The 13,889-nt window shown below is 39.4% G+C and overlaps 1 pseudogene; it reads right to left on the bottom strand.

Moving 5' to 3' along the window:
• Window positions 1–1,219: 1,219 nt before the first annotated feature.
• Window positions 1,220–13,889, bottom strand: part of LOC116638603 — a 53,045-nt pseudogene continuing 40,375 nt past the window's right edge.

Here is a 13,889-nt window from a genome sequence, read left to right as displayed (position 1 = left end):
TGGTGAAGCCCAGTTTCCAGAATGCATGGAGGACCTGTGACAGGCTGGCCCCCTCTGGCCCCTTCTCCTACCTCCCTCCCCCTTGTAGAGCTCCTAAGCCTTGGAAGTGTGGCCTTGCCCAGGTGGATGTCCCCTCAGTATGCTGGTCCAGTAGACAAATAGAGAAGCGTTCTGGGGCATTTTTTGAACAGCCAAATGACTGTAATTCCTTTCTTTTAATTGCTTTCCAGATGCACCAGTATGTAGTGCAGGTGTTCTCCTCTCTCTCTTAATCAACAAAAAGTAACATCAGCTAAAAAAAAAAAAAAAGCATCATAGGTCATACCCAACTACACAAGCATGTTCATGGCAAACCCCAATTCCTATCACCCTTGCTAATACCCCATTAGTGAAAACAATTCACAAGGCTGACGCTAAAGTGAGGGTCAGGGACATGCACTCCACCTTTGGAGAGAGGGACCAAGGAGAAAGGAGAAAAATTGGGTCTGATCATCCAAACTACCAAAATATGTAATGACATAGTACTTAACCAAAGATAGTACCAAATCACTTTTCTACTGTTTCCATAAGCCTGGAATATTCCTACAATTTTAGTATCTGTAAATGTTATCACTGATGTTTTCTTCATGCTCATTTAATGGGTGTAAAATAGTATTTCTGTGTTACTTTACTTTTTATTTATTTAATTAGCAATGAGAATCACTTTCCCTGTGCATTGGGATACTTCATTTGTACTTCAATGGGGACAGTTCTGGAATGAAAAAGTGCCACTTTCTTTTTAAAATGTTGTCATTATAGCAGGATGTTTCAAATGTTACAGTTATCCAGTGGGAAGATTGCAGCTTTTCTTATTGCTGGACTCATCTGTGGACACAAATCTTGTTTGAAGACTCCTTTGAACTCCTTAAGAACTGACCTGACCAAGAAGTACCCTCTAGGTGGGATATTTCACCAAGAATGGCCACTTAATCCTGAGTTTCTTTTTTCTTTTTCTGAGGAAAACTAAAGGTCTTTATTTAAAATCTGGCATTTGTATTAATATATTTTATACTTTGTGATATTTTTCATACATTTCCTCAGTAGTGATATTTGGTAAAGAAGTTCAGTGGCTTTTTGCTAGTTCCACGAATCTTACCCAGGTTTTACGGGCATATTTATGCAGCATCTGAATATTTGTGCCCAGCAATGTCTATTTCTTTAGGAAAGATTTAAACGCAGTTTATCTTCTGTTGAGTGTCCCTTTTAATTTCCATTCATAGACATATATGTGACTTCCAGTTCAACCTTCTGACAAGTGAGTGTGGAAGAACACAGCTGTTCTCTCATAGTTGCTTGAAATTAGGAAAAGCACTTGTTTCCTCCTCTGAAATGCTGAAGATGATCAAGTGAGTAGGCAATGTTGAGTCATTGTGAAACTCTTTAACCAGTTTAAGGGATTCAGATAGAAGATATCTGCTTCATTAAGGTACTGACTTTTTCCAGTCAGCTCTGGGGGACATTGGAGAAATCTCACTGGAAGTGGGTAGTGGACATGGCTATAATAAGGAGTAGAGTGCCAAGGCATCATTATAAATATGGAAGCTGAAGATTTATTGGGATTATTGTAACAGAGTTCTTGAATATGAGTCATGACATCAAGAGTACCTCACTGATGAACTAAACCAGTATAGAGGGTGAGGAGCATATTCGATAAAAACAGGAAACTGAGAGCTGGTTTCTTCAATGTTTTCAGGTGGTTTAGTAAGTACCCACAAAACACCATACAAAATGGTAAGACTGGATAGCTAAACCTGAATTCTTTGTGGCTCAACATGCTATAAACTAGCAGTGTCCACAGCACAGTTACCAAAAGTAATTCGGTACCTATTTGGGGCCAGAAAGCAGCCATGAATAAAGAAGGGTGAGGGGGGTGGAGCAAGATGGTGGAGGAGTAGGAGACCTGGATTTCGTCTGGTCCCAGGAATTCAGCTGGATGGGGATCAAACCATTCTGAACACCTACGAACTCAACAGGAGATCGAAGAAAAGAATAGCAGCAACTCTCTGAACAGAAAAGCAACCACTTTCTGGAAGGTAGGACGTGCGGAGAAGTGAATCCGAGGCGATATTTGGGAGGATAGATGGGAGGGGGAGGGGGCCTCCGTCGGCCACTTCTGGCAAGTGAGAGAGCAGCGGAGCACAAAATCGGAACTTTTAGGAGTCGGCTCTGCTGAGGGACGTCACTCCGGTGGCTGAGCGGTGGGTGGAACCCTTGTGGGACAGTGTGGTCTCAGGACCCTCGGGGTCACAGAAAGACCAGGGGTGCCTGAATGCGGCAGAGCTCCCAGGGATTGGAGCAGGGAAGCCGGCTGCAGAGACAGAGCCGAGGCGCGGGCTCTCAGCTCGGGGTTGCCATAAACCATGATCCGCGGCACAGTCGGGCCCCTGCTCCTCCAGCAGGGACCCAACAAGTGGCAGATCGGGGAGACTCCCCTTCCTCCCCCGGGAGGAGCGGCGCGGGAGCGCACCGCAGGGATCTGCTGGGTTTGGAGACTCCACACGGGGTCGGGTGCCAGAGATAGAAATGCTCGGTCATAGGCCGGGTGAGCACGGAGTGCGGCCGGAGACCGGAGAGACGGGAGTGACTGACGGCTTTTCTCTGGGGGCTCACTGAGGAGCGGGACCCCGAGTTCTCGGCTCCTCCAGGCGGAGATTGGGAGGCCGCCATTTACACTCTCTGTCTCCAAAGCTGTACGGAAAGCTTGCAGGGAACAAAAGCTCTGGAGAGCAAACCCGAGCAGATTACTTAGCCCGGACCGGCAAGGGCAGGGCAATTCCGCCTCCGGCAAAGACATTTGGGAACCACGGCAACAGGCCCCTCCCACAGAAGATCAGCAAGAACAGCCAGCCAAGACCAAGTTTCCCGATCAGTGAGAACGGCAGAACTCCAGAGCTAGGGGAATACTGCACATAGAATCCATGGCTTTTTTACCATGATTCTTTAGTCTTTCAAAGTTAATTTTTTTTAACTGTCTTCTTTTTTTTTTGAATTTTTCTTTTTCCCCTTTTCAACCAACATCTTATCAATCCCTTTAAAATTTTTTTTTTATTTTTCATTTTTAGAGTCATATTCTATCCCTTCATAGTACTTACCCTTATTTTTGGCATATATGTATATATATATATATATATAAGTTGTTCTCTCTATAAAATTTTGAGATACAGTTTCTTCTAACAGATCAAAATACCCTAAATCTCTAGTGTATGGCTTTGTTCTAGTCTCCTGCCTGATCACATTCTCTCCCTTTTTTTTTCTTTTTCTTTTTTAAATCCTCTTCTTTCTTTTTTCAAACAACTTCTTATCAATTCCTTTTATAAAATTTTTTATAATTTTCATCTTTACAGTCATATTCCATCCCTTCATCGTATCAACCCTTATTTTTGTACGTATATAAGTTTTTCTTTCTTTAAAATTTTGGGATGCACTTTCTTCTAACAGACCAAAATACACCCAAAATCTAGTGTGTGACACTGATCTATGCACCAGCCTGATCATATTTGATCATATTCTGTTTTTTTTTTGTTTTGTTCTGTTTTTGTTTGTTTTTATCTTTTTCTTTTTCTTTTTTTTTTCTCTTTTTCTTTTTTCTTTCTTTCCCTTTCTTTTCCCTGGTTTCAGGTCTTTTCTGATTTGTTTAGAGTATATTTTCTGGAGACATTGTTACCCTGTTAGCATTTTGTTCTCTCATTCATCTATTCTCCTCTGGACAAAATGACAAGATGGAAAAAATCACCTCAACAAAAAGAACAAGAGGTAGTACCAACTGCCAGGGACATACTCAATATGGACATTAGTAGGATGTCGGAGCTAGAGTTCAGAATCATGATTTTAAAGATACTAGCTGGGCTTGAAAAAAGCATGGAAGTTATTAGAGAAACCCTTTCTGGAGAAATAAAAGAACTAAAAATCTAACCAAGTTGAAATCAAAAAGGCTATTAATGAGGTGCAATCAAAAAATGGGGGCGCTGACTGCTAGGATAAATGAGGCAGAAGAGAGAATCAGTGATATAGAAGACAAAATGATGGAAAATAAAGAAGCTGAGAAAAAGAGAAATAACTACTGAATCATGAGGGCAGAATTCGAGAGATAAGCAATACCATAAGACAAAACAACATTAGAATAACTGGGATCCCAGAAGAAGAAGAAAGAGAGAGGGGGGCAGAAGGTATATTGGAGCAAATTATAGTGGAGAACTTCCCTAATTTGAGGAAGGAAACAGGCATCAAAATCCAGGAGGCACAGAGAACCCCTCTCAAAATCAATAAAAATACGTCAACACCTCAACATCTAATAGTGAAACTTACAAGTCTCAGAGACAAAGAGAAAATCCTGAAAGCAGCTCAGGACAAGAGATATGTAACCTACAATGGTAGAAACATTAGATTGGCAAGAGACCTATCCACAGAGACCTGGCAGGCCAGAAAGGATTGGCATGATATATTCAGAGCACTAAATGAGAAGAATATGCAGCCAAGAATACTATATCCAGCTAGGCTGTCATTGAAAATAGAAGGAGAGATAAAAAGCTTCCAGGACAAACACAAACTAAAGGAATTTGCAAACATGAAACCAGCCCTACAAGAAATATTAAAAGGGGTCCTCTAAGCAAAGAGAGAGCCTAAAAGCAACATAGGCCAGAAAGGAACACAGACAATATACAGTAACAGTCACCTTACAGGCAATACAATGGCACTAAATTCCTATCTTTCAATAGTTACCCTGAATGTAAATGGGCTAAATGCCCCAATCAAAAGACACAGGATATCAGATTGGATTAAAAAAACAAGACCCATCGATATGCTGTCTGCAAGAGACTCATTCTAGACCCAAAGACACCCCCAGATTGAAAGTAAGTGGGTGGAAAACCATTTACCATGCTAACAGACATCAAAAGAAAGCTGGGGTGGCAATCCTTCTATCAAACAAATTAGATTTTAAACCAAAGACTGTAATAAGAGACGAGGAAGGACACTATATCCTACTTAAAGGGTCTATCCAACAAGAAGATCTAACAATTGTAAATATCTATGCCCCTAACATGGGAGCAGCCAATTATATAAGCCAATTAATAACAAAAGCAAAGAAACACATTGACAACAATACAATAATAGTGGGGGACTTTAACACCCCCCTCACTGAAATGGACAGATCATCTAAGCAAAAGATCAACAAGGAAATAAAGACTTTAAATGACACACTGGACCAAATACTTCACAGATATATTCAGAACATTCCATCCCAAAGCAACGGAATACACATTCTTCTCTAGTGCCCATGGAACTTTCTCCAGAATCGATCACATCCTAGGTCACAAATCAGGTCTCAACCAGTACCAAAAGATTGGGATTATTCCCTGCATATTTTCAGACCACAATGCTTTGAAACTAGAACTCAATCAGAAGAGGAAATTCGGAAAGAACTCAAATACATGGAGGCTAAAGAGCATCCTACTAAAGAATGAATGGGTCAGCCAGGAAATTAAAGAAGAATTTAAAAAATTCATGGAAACCAATGAAAATGAAACCACAACTGTTCAAAATCTTTGGGATGGAGCAAAGGCGGTCCTAAGAGGAAAGTGTATAGCAATACAAGCCTTTCTCAAGAAACAAGAAAGGTCTCAAATACACAACCTAACCCTACACCTAAAGGAGCTAGAGAAAAAACAGCAAATAAAGTCTAAACCCAGCAGGAGAAGAGAAATAATAAAGATCAGAGCAGAAATCAGTGAAATAGAAACCAAAAGAACAGTAGAACAGATCAACGAAACTAGGAGCTGGTTCTCTGAAAGAATTAACAAGATTGATAAACCCCTGGCCAGACTTATCAAAAAGAAAAGAGAAATAACCCAAATCAACAAAATCATGAATGAAAGAGGAGAAATCACAGCCATTACCAAAGAAATACAAACAATTATAAGAACATATTATGAGCAACTATATGCCAGCAAATTAGATAATCGGGAAGAAATGGATGCATTCCTAGAGATGTTCAACTACCAAAACTGAACCAAGGAGAAATAGAAAACCTGAACAGACCTATAACCACTAAGGAAATTGAAGCAGTCATCAAAAATCTCCCAAAAAACAAAAACCCAGGGCCAGATGGCTTCCTAGGGGAATTCTACCAAACATTTAAAGAAGAATTAATACCTATTCTTCTGAAACTGCTCCAAAAAATAGAAATGGAAGGAAAACTTCCAAACTTGTTTTATGAGGCCACCATTACCTTGATCCCCAAACCAGACAAAGACCCCATCAAAAAGAATTACAGACCAATATCCTTGATGAACATGGATGCAAAAATTCTCACCAAAATACTAGCCAATAGGATCCAACAGTACATTAAAAGGATTATTCACCGTGACCAAGTGGGATTTATTCCTGGCCTGCAAGGTTGGTTCAACATCCACAAATCAATCAACGTGATACAATACATTAACAAAAGAAAGAACAAGAATCGTATGATCCTCTCAATAGATACAGAAAAAGCATTTGACAAAGTACAGCATCCTTTCTTGATCAAAACTCTTCAGAGTATAGGGATAGAGGGTACATATCTCAATATCATAAAAGCCATCTATGAAAAACCCACAGCGAATATCATACTCAATGGGGAAAAACTGAGAGCTTTCCCCCTAAGGTCAGGAACACGGCAGGGATGTCCACTATCACCACTACTATTCAACATAGTATTAGAAGTCCTAGCCACAGCAATCAGACAACAAAAAGAAATAAAAGGCATCCAAATCAGCAAAGAAGTCAAACTCTCACTCTCTGCAGATGATATGATACTTTATGTGGAAAACCCAAAAGACTCCACCCCAAAACTGCTAGAACTCATACGGGAATCCAGTAAAGTGGCAAGATATAAAATCAATGCACAGAAATCAGTGGCATTCCTATACACCAACAACAAGACAGAAGAAAGAGAAATTAAGGAGTCGATCCCATTTACAATTATACCCAAAACCATAAGATACCTAGGAATAAATCTAACCAAAGAGGCAAAGAATCTGTACTCAGAAAACTATAAAATACTCATGAAAGAAATTGAGGAAGACACAAAGAAATGGAAAAACATTCCATGCTCATGGATTGGAAGAACAAATATTGTGAAGATGTCAATGCTACCTAGAGCAATCTACACATTCAATGCAATCCCCATCAAAATACCATCCGCTTTTTTCAAAGAAATGGAACAAATAATGCTAAAATTTGTATGGAACCAGAAAAGACCCCGAATAGCCAGAGGAATGTTAAAAAAGAAAAGCAAAGCTGGCGGCATCACAATTCCGGACTTCCAGATCTATTACAAAACTGTCATCATCAAGACAGTATGGTACTGGCACAAAAACAGACACATAGATCAATGGAACAGAATAGAGAGCCCAGAAATGGGCCCTCAACTCTACGGTCAACTAATCTTTGACAAAGCAGGAAAGAATGTCCAATGGAAAAAAGACAGTCTCTTCAACAAATGGTGTTGGGAAAATTGGACAGCCACATGCAGAAGAATGAAACTGGACCATTTCCTTACACCACACACAAAAATGGACTCCAAATGGTTGAAAGACCTCAATGTGAGACATGAGTCCATCAAAATCCTAAAGGAGAACACAGGCAACAACCTCTTCATCCTCAGCCACAGCAACTTCTTCCTAGAAACATCACCAAAGGCAAGGGAAGCAAGGGCAAAAATGAACTATTGGGAAGATAAAAAGCTTTTGCATAGCAAACGAAACAGTCAACAAAACCAAAAGATAACCGACAGAATGGGAGAAGATATTTGCAAATGACGTATCAGATAAAGGGTTAGTATCCAATATCTATAAAGAACTTATCAAACTCAATACCCATAGAACAAAGAATCCAATCAAGAAATGGGCAGAAGACATGAATAGACATTTTTCCAAAGAAGACATGCAGAGGATCAACAGACACATGAAAAAGTGCTAAACATCGCTCGGCATCAGGGAAATCCAAATCAAAACCTCAATGAGATACCACCTCACACCAGTCAGAATGGCTAAAATTAACAAGTCAAGAAACGACAGATGTTGGTGGGGATGCAGAGAAAGGGGAACCCTCCTACACTGTTGGTGGGAATGCAAGCTGGTGCAACTACTCTGGAAAACAGTATGGAGGTTCCTCAAAAAGTTGAAAATAGAGCTATCATACGATCCAGCAATTGCACTACTGGAACATGGAACACTACATCAAAAACTAATGATGTAATGTATGGTGATTAACATAACAATAAAAAATTAAAAAAAAAAAAAGAAGGGTGAGTACCCAAAGATACAAATGTAGGGATCCGAAGGGGTACGTGCACCCCAATGTTTATAGCAGCAATGTCCACAATAGCCAAACTGTGGAAAGAGCCAAGATGTCCATCGACAGATGAATGGATAAAGAAGATGTGGTGTATATATATAATGGAATATTATGCAGCCATCAAAAGGAATGAAATCTTGCCATTTGCAATGACGTGGATGGAACTGGAGGGTATTATGCTGAGTGAAATAAGTCAATCAGAGAAAGACATGTATCATATGACCTCACTGATATGAGGAATTCTTAATCTCAGGAAACAAACTGAGGGTTGCTGGAGTGGTGGGGGGTCGGAGGGATGGTGTGGCTGGGTGATAGACATTGGGGAGGGTATGTTCTATGGTGAGTGCTGTGAATTGTGCAAGACTGTTGAATCACAGATCTGTACCTCTGAAACAAATAATGCAATATATGTTAAGGAAAAAATAAAAATAAAAAAAGAAGAAGATAGCAGGAGGGGAAGAATGAAGGGGGGGGAATTGGAGGGGGAGATGAACCATGAGAGACGATGGACTCTGAAAAACAAACTGAGGGTTCTAGAGGGGAGGGGGGGTGGGAGAATGGGTTAGCCTGGTGATGGGTATTAAAGAGGGCACGTTCTGCATGGAGCACTGGGTGTTATGCACAAACAATGAATCATGGAACACTACATCAAAAACTAATGATGTAATATATGGTGATTAACATAACAATAAAAAATTTTAAAAAGAAAAAGAAGGGTGAGTACCCCAGACAGCTGGAAATCCTTGACTGAAGTACCAATGCCATGGATGAGAACCATAAAATGTTCCCAAATTCTGAAGCACAGTAAATTTCAAAAAGTTATAGTGAAACAGGGTCCATTGACCAAAAAAAAAAAAAAAAAAAAATACAATCAATTATCAGAGACAAACTCAAAGTGACAAATCCTATAGGTAAAAACTGATGCAGAATAAGGTCAAGCTTTTTCTGTTCTTGCCAGAAATGTCTGAAGACCAAAGGTATCCATGGAATGATAGCTGTGGGACGAATTATGAAGGTAAGTGCCACCAGGGACAAGTATTTGACACTGTTCATAGACTTTGAACCTTCCAAAGGATAGTAAAAAAGAGCAATTATAGTGAGAACAGTTTCCATGGTGTTTGTAAGAGTTCTTACAAGCAATACCAAGCAATACCATGTGAACCAAGAGCATAACTGGCAAAAAAATACCCATCTTGCCATTTGCTGATTTTCTAGTTGCTTCATTAATGAGTAGAGTCTGATGTCTTCTACAGCAGACAGAAGTGCTTGGGCAAATCTAGGAATCCAAATCTCTGCGGCACTCAGTGCTCTTCTGGGGGCTGAGGTACAAAGTTGATTTTCTCTTTCGCAGCTTCATCTTCTCATGGGAGTGGCTCTGGAGACCGCGGAAGAAGAGTTGGCTATGGTCGCCCTCTTGCTTCATCTTGCACCTACTTCAAGGTCTGCTGTGGATCCCCTCTAATCCTGAGTTTCTTGAAGCAAAAATTTATAAACTTCATCTTTATAGAGGTACTGATAGTGCTTGACAAGTTGTGGAATGGAATAAAACGGAATGGTTTGGGCTGTGCTGGTCTTGACCAAGTTTAGAAAAATATATTTCAGTTAATTTTGAGCTATTCAAATACCAGTCTTCACTCACTGACCTCAAGAAATCAATATCTCAGTGTTCCCAGTGTTGTAGTATAAGAACTACTTTTAACTCTTTTGGAGAACTTTGTTCCCCTGCAACATTCTGCTTCCTTCTCATAAACTCTAATCTAGTAAAGAACAGTATAAAATCTAAAGTATAACTAGTTCACCTAAGAGTTACACAATGCTTTTCCTTTAGCTACATACACATTTCCAGACTGTTCACATCCCAGACATCTAGACTCATATATCCAGCTACCTACCTAATATTTTGACTTGATTGTCTAATAGACATTTTAAATTTCACATGTCAAAAATTGGGCTCTTATCTTTTCCCATTTCAGTAAATGACAATTCCATCCTTCCAGTTGCTCAGGATGGAAACCTTGGGGTCATACGTTACTCTTTCCCTCACACACCATATATAATCCCGTATCAGATACTCTGCTTTTCCTTCAGAATAGAACCAGAATCTGACCACTCATCCCTACACCCACTGCTACTACCCTAGGCCAATTGCAATTATTTCTCATCTAAAATAGACCCAAGGAATCTCTTTGTTTTCATTCTCTTTTTAAAAATAATTTTACTTTGTTTTTCATCATGATAAGTGTACTCTTTTATCACCATCACCTATTTCACTCATCCCCCCCACCCACCTCCCCTCTGGTAACCATCAGTTTGTTCTCTATAGTTAAGAGTCTGATTCTTGGTTTGCCTCTCTCTCTCTTTTTTTCCCTTTGTTCCGTTGTTTTGTTTCTTAAATTCCACATATGAGTGAGATCATATGGTATTTGTCTTTGACGGACTTATTTTGCTTAGCATTATATTCTCTAGCTCTATCCATGTTGTTGCAAATGGCACAATTTCATTCTTTTCGATGGCTAAATAATATTCCATTGTATATATATGCCACTCTTCTTTATCCATTCATCTATCAGTGAACACTTGGGCTGCTTCCATAATTTGGCTATTGTAAATAATGCTGCTATAAACATAGAGTTGCATGTATACATTTGAATTAGTGTTTTTGTATTGGGGGGGGAGATAAATACCCAGTTGTGCAATTCCTAGATCATAGGGTAGTTCTATTTTAATTTTTTGAGGGAGCTACATACTGTCTTCCACAGTGGCTCCATCAAGTTGATTTCCCACCAACAGTGTAAGAAGGTTCCCCTTTCTCCATATCCTCACCAGCATCTGTTGTTTCTCATGTTGTTGATTTTGCCATTCTAACAGGTATGAGGTGATATCTCATATTAGTTTTGATTTGCATTTCCCTGATGATGAGTGATGTTGAGCATCTTTTCATTTGTCTGTTGGCCGTCTGGATGTCTTCTTTTAAGAAATGTCTCTTCATGTCTTCTGCCCATTTTTTAATTGGATAATTTGGGTTTTGTATATCGAGTTGTAGGATTTCTTTATATATTTTGGTTACTAGCCCTTCATCGTATGTTATTTGCAAATATCTTCTTCCATTCTGTAGGTTGCCTTTTAGTTTTGTTGATCTTTGTTTTCATCCTTGAAGGCCCCCAATTCTGTTCTCAACACAGCAGCAAGAGTCATACTTTTGAAACCCAAATCACGTCATACCACTCTTTGCTCAAAATCCTTCACCAGCTTTCTACTTCACTCTGACTTATAGCAAAAATCCTTACAGTGAAGAGACATTATCTGTCTCCCTCTCCTATCTCTTAGAAATATCTTACTTCTTTCCTCATGGCTTACACTGCTCTAGCCATATTGGCCCTCCTGTGGTTCTGTGAACATTCCAAGGATGATTCTCTTCCAAAGCTTTTTGCTCTTGTCTTTTCCTTTGCCTTCTCTTAGCTGTTCTCTCAGATATCCTTCTTCATTCCCTTAAGATCATGTTAGAGGCCTTCCCTAACCATTCTTGGAGTCCCTATGTTCCTTACCCTACTTTATTTTTATCCCTGGCACTTACCGCCATCTGATGCAATACATATTTATTTGTTCATTATCTGTCTCCCTCACTAGATTGTCAGTTCCATGTGGGGGCAGGGACTTTGTTTTGTTCACGCCTGTATTTTAAGTGCCTAGGTCTGGTATACAGCATGTTCTCAGTAAGTATTTGATAAAAGAAAGACTGAATAAATATACTGAAATTCTTCAGTGAGATATTATTTTCTGGAACTTCTTGTTCTTCTGATGCAAGCCTATGGAAATTACCTGGTGGCCTCATAAACTGATAACAGGAAAATCATAGATCGGTTAAATCCCTGTTCAGAAGATGAGTCCTATTGCTTGTATCTGCAGAGGGCTTGGTTTGCAGATATTTAAGGTGGTCACTCACTCGGAGAGATCACTTTCCTCTCTTACTTTCTTGAATTCTGATAATTTCTTTGTGACTAATGGAGGTTAAAACTTGTTTCTAAAGTTCTTTGTTGAGTAAAATATTGTAATAAAGTCATGGAGTTAGCATTGAAGAAATTGCTGAGTATTTTTATAGCCATCTGCCCACACAGAGAATATGATAAAACCATTGAAGGAATACTGGAAGAACAACTAAAAGTCCTTGAGATAAAATAAGATTGGAAAGGGTACATACCTGATTTAAGTGAGTGAATGAATGAGTTGTCAACTGATTTATTGAAGGCTGTTTCTTTCGTATGAGAGATATCTATGATGTTTTAAATCCTACAGTAATAACCAAGGATCCTTTTTTTCTTCCCCACCCTTCATTCTCCACACTATGTCCTCCAAAGTAATATTCTCTTCTTTGCCCCCAAGCTATTTTTCCTGCTCTTCACCCTGCCTGAAATCTCATGTTTTCCTTTCTACCTTACTCCTACTCATCCTTCAGCTTAGACATCATTTCCTGTGCACGTAGGAGGGGTCCTGGACCCCTTCTGTTTAGGTAGAACTGTGACTGGATTTAGCTAATGTGTTCTGATAAGAAGTGACATGTATCATTTCTGGGCTATAGCATTTCATTGGTAGTTCAAGACCCTCCTGAGCTGTATTCCCTCTGTTATTACTGGTTGTTCCATTAGCTTGGATCCCTTGCCAGCCTGCTTTGGACTTGTACTATGAATGAGAAACAAATCCCTACTGTCTTAAGCCATTGAAATTTGTGGATTTTTTTTTTTTTTTTTTTTTTTTGCCACAGCATAACCTGGCCTACCCTGACTGATTCACAGGGCTATGTGCTCATCCTATGCCTCTCCATAGCACTGTGGAATTTTTCCATTCTTTGTAGTTACTACCTCTTTTCTAATTTGGGTATGGGTTGTGTCTATCATGTTTACCATTATATGCTCAGTACTCGGGACAAAATGTGCTCAGTAAGTATTTGTTGAGTTGACTTTCATAGTTTTATGAAGAAGTAGCATTGCTGTGAAATTTGTAAAGAATACAAAGCCCCACTTTGATCCTTGATTTGAACTAGATCTTCACTCATCCAGTTAACTGAAATCAAATTGGCCTTAGTCAAATTCTCCTTCTCTCCTCTCCATGAAACTTCTGCCTTTAGGAAGGGATAGGAAGTCTCAATATAGGTGGAAAGATCCAGAGGGAAAGATTGAAATCCACTACTGTTCAGCAAGTAGTAAAGGACCATAGACTGGCTCCAGAAGTGATGGACAGAGCTGGGACTTTGCATGAAAGTTCTCCACAATTGGGGAGTTTAGGAAGAATAAATGATTATTCTCATTCTGTATCACATGTCAGAATCTCAGCATCTTTCTAAGAAGTAGAAAAAGTAAAAACAAAGTAGAGAAACTAGCTGCCAGCTCATCTGAAAGTTTTGCTAACAACCTTGCGAATACTCAGAAATGAGATGGTTAATTTTATGAAACTTGATTTGTAAAACCAGAGATGACAAATGACAGGATTGGAACAGGTTAATTACCAAACATCTGTCCTTC

Source organism: Phoca vitulina, unplaced genomic scaffold (assembly GCF_004348235.1).
Source record: "Phoca vitulina isolate PV1807 unplaced genomic scaffold, GSC_HSeal_1.0 scaffold16, whole genome shotgun sequence".
Classification (NCBI taxonomy): Eukaryota; Metazoa; Chordata; class Mammalia; order Carnivora; family Phocidae; genus Phoca; species Phoca vitulina.
This window is presented reverse-complemented; position numbering and strand designations above follow the sequence as displayed.